Raw genomic sequence first — 6,000 nt, forward strand, 5'->3', positions numbered from 1 at the left:
GGCAGAGAGGACAGGGAGGCGGACCCTCCCCTCTGACGTGGCCCAGGCTGCAAGGGCGCTCACCGGGGACAGAGGAGCAGTGATGTGAACCACATGGGGTGACGAAGGCTGAGCAGGGGAATCAAGGCCACCCCCCCGGGAGGGTCTGAGGATGAGAGCCAGCGACCACATGGTGCACACAATTATTTGTGAAAAATGGTGGAACAGAGACGAACAGTGGGGTGGATGCAGGGGTGCCAGGGGCTCCCAGGACGCAGTTACTGTGCCGAGTCAGGGGAGTCTCCAGGCCTCGGGAGCTTGGTGCAGGGGGGGGGTCTGCCTCGGGACTGTCGGGGCCTCTGAAAACAAAGGGGGACTTCATGGCTGAGCCCCCTGAGGGGCCCCTCTGCCCCCCAGGAGCAGCTTCAGCCACAGCTGGCCATCTCCAGGCTCTCACCCACCCCCGTTCCTGACTCCTGTCCCTCCCACCCCAGGGCCTCTGTCCTGTCTCCCCTCTGTCGGCACCCCGGGCAGGGCTGAGGGCCCCTTCACACACCCGTCCACCTGCTCGCCATCCACACACACCCTCCACTCTTCCCTAAACAGGCCCTGCCGCCAGGGCCAGGGAGGGGGCCCAAGGTTCTCCTGTCACCAGGACACACATGGCCTTCCAGCCCTGGACCCTCCAGCCCCGGACCCCCAGGCCGGCAGGGGCACAAACCAGCCCCGAGGCCACGTCCTGGGACAAGCCTGACTCAGAGTGACCACCCAGGCCGGGACGGGGGTGTGGCTTTGCCCACCCGCATGCCCACTGCTAGGTCCAGGCTGTTTGGGGGGCCCGGCTGGGGACCCACCTGGTCTGCTGGGGACAGACACCCCCAAGGGGCAAGACGGCCCCCACCCGCTCTCCCCACGCAGGTGAACTGGGTCCAGTGATGTTTGCAGGTCTCCTGCCCATGAGGCGCAGGCTGAAAACCAACCCCAATTAACACCGCCACACAGAGCACCCAGTGCTGCACTCCAGAAATAGGACGTGCGCCCGGGTGAGAACTACGGGAAGTGAGGGGGCGCCTGGCACCTGCCGTCCCCGCAGCGGCGTCTCCGGGAGCTGCTGTGTCCTCGCCGCCTGTGCTGGGCACCCAGGCAGTCAGTGCAGCGTCTGGCTACCAGCGGTCTCCACCCCATGAGTCCTACGGATGCTCCAAGTCCCGGATCAGAGGCCACCTCCTCCTGGAAGCTGGCCCTGACTGTACCCACCAGCCCCAGAGTCTGAGCCTTCATCTGCCTGCAAACAGAGCCCTAGCCATGTTAGGTGTGGACTCAACCCAACCCTCCATGGCCGGAGGGGAACCTAGCCTCCTGCCTGGGTTGAGCCAGCATGTGGCCTGGGCTGCCTCAAGCCTCCCCTAGAAGGCCTTTCTTGGTCTGGAGAGGGGGCGTGGGAGCAGCCATGATGCCTGAGCAGCACCGCCTTCCTGGGACCACGGGGCAGCCTGAGGTGGAGCAGAGCCCCCAGAATGGACAGTGCCACATGGGGGGCCTCGGCTTCTGCCGGCCACGTGACCTGCCGCCCTCCTGGTCATGGAGGGTCTGTCTCCTGCAGCCTGGCTGGGGCCCGGGCTCACCTGTCACCTGTAGCCCGTGAGGGTGGGGCAGGGTCTCCCTGGGGAGCCCGGTGAGGGGTGCTGGGCAGAGGGAGGTGACTGGGTGCCCCTGGAAGGATGCATCTGGAGGGTCTGCCCATCCCACAGCCTCTGGGGTCTCCAGGCCCCACGACGGGCGGCTGTCTTGCCCGAGCCATCCCCTTTCCCGAGCTAGGCCCACAAGCTAAAGACACTGCGATGAAGCACCCTACTCGCGAAGTCGGCCAAATGGCCCTGATGAGAGGACGGCTCAAGTGGGGGTGCGGGGACCTGAGTACAGGGCGCCAGATCTGCCTCAGCTGTGGCTGAGAGCGCAGGAAGTGGGGGCACCCTGTCGGCCCAGCCCCTGCCGCTCAGAGCCAAGGCCGCGGAATGCTTGAGCAGGGAGGCAGCCAGGGAGGGAGGGGCAGTGACCCCTGCTGCAGGCCCAGAGCCCAAAGAAGGCCCGGCCCTTCCCTGGGCCCCTGTGGGGGGCCTGGGTCGGGGTCTTACTCTGGGGGCCTCACAGACTCCCCTGTCCCAGCCGGGACCCCCCTGACCCCATCCAGGAGCCCCCACCCCAGCCAAGACCTCCCAACCCCAGCCAGGACCCAGCAGCTGTGCTCTGCGTGTGGGCCCTCAGTCCTGAGAACAGCAGCTCGTCCCCCCTTTCAGGTCCCCGCAGAGTGGGGAGGGGAGCTGGCAGGGTGGGTCCAAGTGGTCAGAGAGCTGGCACCTCGTCACAGCCTGAGCTAGGCACACATGGGGTGGCCTGCGGGCAGCGTGGGGGGCTTTGGAGTCAGATGTCCCCTCGGAACAGGCTGCAGGCACGCGGTTGGGGGCGGGCTGCGGACAGGCCCTGCCAGAGCTGTGCCCACAGGCCTCCTGGAACCCTCCCAGCAGATGGCAGTGGCGGGAGGAAGGGCCGGGGCAGGACCCTGCTGAGGCCACTGCCTCCCCAGAGTGTCCCCATCACAGCACAGCCATGCCCTCCACGGTCCTGCCCCTGGCACCAGGGAGGGCATGGGCCAGGCGGGACGCTGTGGCCAGTTGTTCATTAACCAGGAGACTCGCCAGTGATGGCTGTTTGTGGCTGGCTGTCAAGTGCGCCACCCAGAGGGAGCTGAGCGAGGACACCACACCCAGGAGAGCCTTGAGCCCACCAGTGCTTTCCCGGTGACACTACATGGGCAGCGGGGGTCCCTGGGCCCAGAAGGCCCTGGTGCTCCTGTGTCCCGGTCAGGGGCACTGTGCCCAGCACCCACCCCCTGTGCCCCCGGCTGGAGGCTGGGCCCCGAGACGGCGCTCCGGCTGGGCAGGCAGGGCTGCATGTGGGCTCCCGGGGGAAAGCTCCCACACCCCGGCCCCCAGCATAGTCACCACGTGTGTGCTGTCCACCCGCTGTCCGGAGCCCCGAGGGCACCCCCGCCCTGCCCCACTCTCCCCTCTATTTGGGCCTTCTCCCTGACACGTCCACACAGGCGCCTCGGTGCCCACTTTGTTGACGTCGGCACGATCTTTGCTCGCTGGAGCCTGGCACCGCAGAGAGGCCTGTGCAGCCTGAATAGGTCCTGGTCCCTGGGCACCGGAGGAGCACAGGCCCCAGGGCGGGGGGCAGCCTGGGGCTGGGGGAGCTGCCCCGACCTCCCCTGCTCAGGCCGGTGGGCTGAGCTGGAGTGGACGGTTATCATCGCAAGGCGGCAGGACACGAGAGCCCGGTGCTCCGTCCAGTGCTGAGCACAGCGGCAGGGAGGTGGCTGGGGTGGGGAGGGGCCGGCAGGCTGCGGACCCAGGGGCCGCCCCGCCAGACCAGGCCTCGTTTTTCCCTTCTGTGAAACGGGGTGATAGGGAGACCTCCTCGGGGAGTCCCCAAAGGGCCCCCGGCCTGGGTTCCTCCGCTCAGCAGTGGATGCTCTCCAGGGACCTCACGACGCGGGCCCGGTCTGTGAGGAGCCCCTCGACGTGCACGCGGACTCTCCCGCATGCACAGCGTGCACGGCACCTGCACGTCACCCGCCCGCCCCCCGCCCGCCAGCGCTCCACCTTCTTGCACGGTGGCTCCTCTCTTCCATCCTAAGGCCCCATCTGTCGCCCAGCCGCCCTTGGCCGCCCCTGGCAGATGGGCTGCCCGGGCCTGACCATGCGACCCTGGGCACAGCCCCTCAATCCACTGGATGCCATGGGCTCTGGACCTTCACTTGTGCTCAGCCCTGGGCCGTGGTGACAGTCGGGGGGCCCCCTCGTAGTCTAACCCCCGTTTGCCTGGCGTTAACACACTACAAGCTGCTGCGGAACCCCAGGGAGATCCCTGCCCCCAAGGGCAGGTGCTGCAGTGACCGTGGGGCCTGGGCTGGAAAGCCCACCAGCCTCCAGCGTCCACAGCTGGAGCCTCCCGAGGTCTTGGGGCTTCTCTGGAGATGGGCCCAGAGCAGGTGTGGGGGGAGCAGCCCCAGGGCAGCAGGAGACCCCGAGTGTGTGCGCAGGGTCCTGTTCTCAGTGCCCCATGGTCCGCCACGGCCACGCTCCAAACTCACCCAGTGAGCCTGCCCTGTGTCCATACAGCTGAGGGAGGCAGGTACAGGTCTGTGGAGCTGAGAGAGCTTTTGTGTGGCCCACGTGGGCTCCAGGCCTTGCATCCCCACTGCACGTCCTCTGAGCACAAGCTCCCCCCTCATCTGGCCTGTGCTCACAACCCATGGCCTCCAGGGGCCTCCCCACCTCCCGAGGACAGGGTCCAGAGGCCTCGGCTTACGGGACGTGGACCCGGGGGCTCTGAGACGCCTCAGGGTCACGGGCCCAGCCTCCGTCTGTCCTGAGCCTCGGGCCCCACAGGGCCCGTCCTCACACAAGGAGCCGCAGGGACGCTGGATCCGCAAAACGGCCACCCCAGGGAGTCGCTCAGACACGCTGACTGTAAACAGCTGTTAGTTTCTTGGAGAGCAAAATAAATTGTTTTAACAGCAGAGCCGTTATTCTTCTCTGTGCAGCCTGGGGCTAAGGGCCCTGGGAATTCCACACCCTGCTCCAGCTCGCACCCTGGTCCCACCCCTGACAGCAAGGCAGCTCAGCCAGCCCGGATTCTGAGTGAGCCCGTCCGGCCTGGGCTGCTTCCTGAGACCCTCCAGGGCCCGAGCCCAGCCTGGAGCCCGATTCCCCACCTGCTGTAGGGACATGGTCACTGCCGGGAGCGCCCCCTCCTCCCCTCCACCTGCACCCCACACCTGCACCCCACCCACCACCGCGGTGCTGGGGCCTCTGAGCAGGCCCTGCCGTGGGGACCACACCACGAGGCCCACGCGCCAGAACACTGTGGGCTGGGGTCGCGCCGGGGCCGTGACTGCCCCGGGGCTCTGGGCAGGCGAGCAGCTGCCGGGGGCTAGTGATCACTGCTACAGCCTTGACACCCGCCCGTGGCTCCTGCGGTCCCCGCTCAAGGTTCACAGCCAGTTCTGTGTGTGTGTCAGTGAACACGCCGCATGAGAGGCACGCCTGTGTGCCCGTGAGGTCACGGGGTTGGCCCGCCTAGGAGGGAACCCGGCCTCGGTCTTGAGCGGAGTTCCCCTTCCCCCCAGACCCTGCGCAGCACCCTGGCCTTCAGGCACTCGGAGCGCTCCTCCAGGGCCCGGCTGTGAAATGCCGGCCAGCCAGTGACCCCTCTCCAGGCCGGCCGCCAACACACAGTCCCCCACGGGAGGCTTGTGCCCTCGTCACCCCACTCAGGAAAGGGCCCTGGGGTGGTGCCCTGGGCTGGGCAGAGGGTGCTGGCTGGGGATGGGTCTGTGCAGGGTGAGGCCATCTCAGAGCCACGGACAGAACAGCAACTCAGCCCACCCGCCTGCCCTCTGCGACCGAAAAACATCGTGGGGCCGGCCATGCACTGAGTGCCTGCTCGCAGCGCAGCGGCCTCAGTGAAGACAGGAAATCCATACTGGGCTGAGTGATGCTTCCAGCGAGGTCAGACCTGCTGTGGGGACAGGGAGGCGGAAGGAGGGCAGGCCAGGCTGCCCACCCTCACTGCTCACAGGCTGGGCCCGCACCTTCATGCCTCCTGAGGCTGACCTGGGCCGTCCCAGGGCCAGACCCCACCAGGCTTCACTGGCCCTTGGGGAATCCTGAGGTCAGGCTCTCGCAAGTGGAAGCAGGTCACAGGCACCATGCCACGCCGCCCCAGGACAGGGGCACTGGGATGGGGTCTGGCAGCCTCCTTTCCCCCGCCCTGCCCCAGCCCACTCCAGCATGGCAGAGCTTCAAAGGCCACTGCTGGGTGTCCCCCACTGCTGCCTGCCCGAGGGCACAGCTCATCCCCAGAGCCAGCTGTCACTGTGGATACCACCTGTACCACCCGAGGCTGTCAGTGCCGCTCAAAGTGCTTCTCTGGCCCCCGCACCCTTTGGCCTGG

The sequence above is a fragment of the Bos mutus genome, chromosome 17, assembly GCF_027580195.1.
Source record: "Bos mutus isolate GX-2022 chromosome 17, NWIPB_WYAK_1.1, whole genome shotgun sequence".
Classification (NCBI taxonomy): Eukaryota; Metazoa; Chordata; class Mammalia; order Artiodactyla; family Bovidae; genus Bos; species Bos mutus.